This window comes from Malania oleifera, chromosome 12, assembly GCF_029873635.1.
Source record: "Malania oleifera isolate guangnan ecotype guangnan chromosome 12, ASM2987363v1, whole genome shotgun sequence".
Classification (NCBI taxonomy): Eukaryota; Viridiplantae; Streptophyta; class Magnoliopsida; order Santalales; family Ximeniaceae; genus Malania; species Malania oleifera.
Genome location: NC_080428.1, coordinates 53,338,052 through 53,342,152, shown reverse-complemented (window position 1 = coordinate 53,342,152; position 4,101 = coordinate 53,338,052).

Genomic DNA, 4,101 nt, shown 5'->3' with positions numbered 1-4,101 from the left:
ATGATGGGGGCCAGGCCCCCCCTTCTTATTTGGTTGAATTGGAACCCCTCCTCTCTTTGCAGCTTTCCTGTTTTTCACAACAGTGAAGCCATCATTCGGATCCTTACCAGTTTGGTTGAGTTTCATTCCTGGTGCTCCAGCTCTCTGTGAATTGTAGGCTGGTAAGGCACAAACAACCTCCAAGTTTGAGTTTGGAGAGGGCTCCTCTACATTGCTCTTTTGAGGGTGCACTACAACATGCTCCACTAACTGACAAACTGGATCATCCATGAGGCGGCAGATAGATTTGCCTTTATCCTGGATAGCACCCTTCACAACATCAGTTTGTGCAATAACAGAGTTTCCAGCATAGGTCCCCAAGGGAGTAGAAGTCAGGGAGTTAACAGAGCAATTCCCAGAGATAGCTTCAGGGAATAAGTCACAAACCTTGTTCTTTTGGTCCCTGTAAAGGGAGTGGGATGCCATTGCATTGCAAATGGGATCATCAGAAGCCCCCATCAGAGGAGACAGAAAACATTCATCTACATTTCCATCTGCAACAATACCTTCTGGACAAGCCATTCTAGGGTTTAGGCTTCCCCCTGAAGTAACACCTTTAGATCCCTCCATCCCCTCCTTTTGCAGGGACAACTTATGACTCCCACACACAACTTCAGGGAATAAATCACACACTAGATTCCTCTGGTTGTTGAACTGTTCATTATCCTCCCCATTCAATCTCACCTTCATACAGGGTAACTGAGAAGGCATAGCACCACAAATAGGATTATTCGATTCACATCCACCTTTACTGGACAAAGCCCCATCAGAGGTGCCAGCCACACAATCAGATACCCCAATCTTCTCTTTCCCTTTATCCCCTTTCACCTGCTTGCTTTCCTGTAGACTCGCATTCAAGTTACATGTCACAGGCCTATTATTTTGTTTTTCCTTTGATTTACCTTCTTCTACTTTCCCTTTCTTGATTCCACAGAAATTGACAGAATGTCCAACATGCTTACAGTAGGTACAGAACCTGGGAAGGTTCTCATACACAACCTCCTGTACCGTTTCTTCACCATCCGGGAGGAAGACCTTAACTAAGCGCTTGATTTCCTTCACAACATCAACCTCCACAAGTACTCTAGCATATTAGATTCTGGCTTGCATCATTGTGAATTTATCCACACACATTGGCTTACCCAGTTCAGAGCATATTCTACCCAAAGCCATCGGATTCCACATCTCTATTGGTAAATTTTTTAACTGAACCCACACCGGCAAAGAAGACCTGTGATTAGGTCCAAATTGGAATAGTTTAGGCATTCTTTTCATAAATAACATTCTGCCAAGAATTACATACGGTGCTTTCTGTAGAACTGATTCCAAATCATCTTCTTTTTGGAACTTGAACACCACCCAACCATCCAAATGCCTGATGTAATTGAGTTTGGCTTTCCATGAGTTAACCACTGTGCTTAGAGCAGCCCTGCTAGGGAATTTCCCAACAAAGTAGCCCACAAGACACTTCTGATATGAGTCCTCCGGTCTAGATAATTCTGTCAATTTCAACCTAGCTCCACTACCATCTGATTGAAAGGCAAGAATGGTAGTACAACAGCCCCCAGGGCTGAGCTCAGTTGGCAAGGGCGGATTTCGGGGTTGCCTTTCACGAGGTCAGGGATTTCTCCCACCCCAGGTTCGATTCCTGCGGCGAGCGCCTGAGTTTACCTCCTGCGTGGTGGTGTGGGGCGGCTGTCACGTGGACGTGGGATTAGTCACGACCGGTGCGACGGACCATAAAACGGACGTTGTTGACGGTTGTGGACACCCGGACGAATCCAAAAAAAAGAATGGTAGTACAACAACTAGGGTTCCTGTTATTCGCAAATAAATCTGACCATGGAACTCTTTTGTTGTTCCTTACTATTGTTCTTCCTTTGTGCATCTCCTTCTCATTATTAACTGCCTTCAACCCATCATCCAGAGCAGTAGGGTCTTTCTTTCCCACACTGTCTGCATCAGACTTCTCCACATCTCCCCAAAGTTCCTTCTTAACACTTCCATTTTCATTCGCGTTCCTCTCTGAGGACTGATCGCTTCCCACAAGTCCCAGCGATTCATAATCCTCTCATTCAAAACCATCGGGGTCGATTGAACAAGTTCAGCAGGCATTTTACACTCCTTCAGACCAGATGAGGGACATGCATGTACCCCCAACCGGTGCTGTAGCAGGTCAAGGAGTTCTGTAGGCGAATGCACCCCTCGCGATTCCTGAAATCTTTTATCAGCTTCTTCCTCAAGCCTCTCGTATTCTGCCATTATTTCTGAATCTTTTTTTGAAACCCACTCCACCCTATTACCTCCCTGAGCTTCGATGAACTTGAGTGCATCCGCACCTATTTCCTTCCTTCCATCTTGATTTCCCATGGCTATCTGTACCTAGCTTTTCGAGCATCCAGCCATCGGGCCGAAAGGAAGTTCAAAATTCAAATTTCATCTAGGCGGGAACCAGAGAATTTGAACCACCAGAACCCGAAAATCAACCACAAGCCAGCCGAAGGAAGAGCAAGCCACCAATAACCTTCGGTTGGATCAACACACAACAATCCCTTCCAAAATCCGAAGAACTATCTCACAATCAAATCCCTAGCCACCCGCAAGAGTGCACCTTCTCATTGGGGTGAGCATGATTAGTTGAAAACCAAATTAATCGAAATAATTGGCCGGAATTGGCCGGTTCGGTTTCGGTAAAAAACTCTATTCGGTCGGTTCGGTTAAAATTCTACAAAAGTCCGGTTAATCGGTTTTGGTTCGGTTAATTGTAACAAATATATCGATTAACCGATTAACCAAATTACTACTTAATTACATTTTAAATATAATTTATGTGGGTAGTCTGGGGACTCGAGCTTGGGGCCTTGGGCGGAGTCACGGAGGGGTCTCACTTCACTGAGTGGGAGAAAAGGGATTTGGGAATTGGGGATTGGGGATTAGAGTTAGGGCTAAGGTTTCTGTTTCTCTGTGCTTTGCTGATCTGCGCCGCAAGCCCGCCGCACGCAGCTCTCCATCAGAGTCATTAGACCACCTCTCGAAGTTGGCGAATCCCCTCTTTGAGTCTTCAACAGCTCGGCTCTCCAAAGTCCAGCCTCTTGGTCCTCAGCGTTTCAGCCACTCCACTCAGCCCTCAGCAACTCAACGGCTCAGCCTCTCTTCTCTGTCTCAGCTTGGCGGCTACCACACTAGCTCGTCGTGCAAACCTGATAACTCTTCCTCTTCTCCTCCTCCTCTTCTTCTTCTTCTTCTTTAGTAATATAATAATCTGAATCCAACTTTCTTTATCTTTGAATTTATTTATTAAAAATATAAAAAAAAATAGATATTCTTCCATTAAAAAAAATTTATAATTATTTTCTGTTTCTAACAATTAATTTTAAATAATTTCGGTTAAAATCAGTTAACCGAATTACCCGAGTGGGCAATTCGGTTGGAGTCAGTTCAGTTTCCTTCGTCAATTCAGTCAATTCGGTTAATGGTATCATTTAATCGAATTTTTCGGTTAATTCAGTTAATTACCTGAATTTAGCCAAACCGACCGTTTGCTCACCCCTACCTTCTCAGAGAGAAGGGAGAGTCTCTCTCTCTAACACACTTACAAACCCACCCTATCCCAATTTGACACCGTACCTGGGTGCCGACATATGGAGTGTCACTTCGGGGCGACGACCTAACGACACTTCGGGGCGATGACCTAACCCACCCTCCCCCCTTTTCACTACACCCGGGTGGTTCAAGTGCAACGTGTCGCTCATAAGGGATGCCCCAACAAATATTCGGTAATAATTTATATCATAGTGATCTGACAAATTTTACGCTGTCTATCAGTTACCTAACACAACCCTCCTCCTTTATCCGAGTTTGAGATGGATTTTGTGTGAAAAAATTACGACATTAAGTGCATCACAGGTAAAGTTGGTATTATACCATATGTATGCTATAATTATATAAAATTGTAAACAGGTTTGATGTTAAGGCAATAATTACAGCATTATAAAAAAATTTAAAAAAAATTTTACGTGATAAAATTGTAACATAAAACATATGGGCATCAGCGTCATGCAC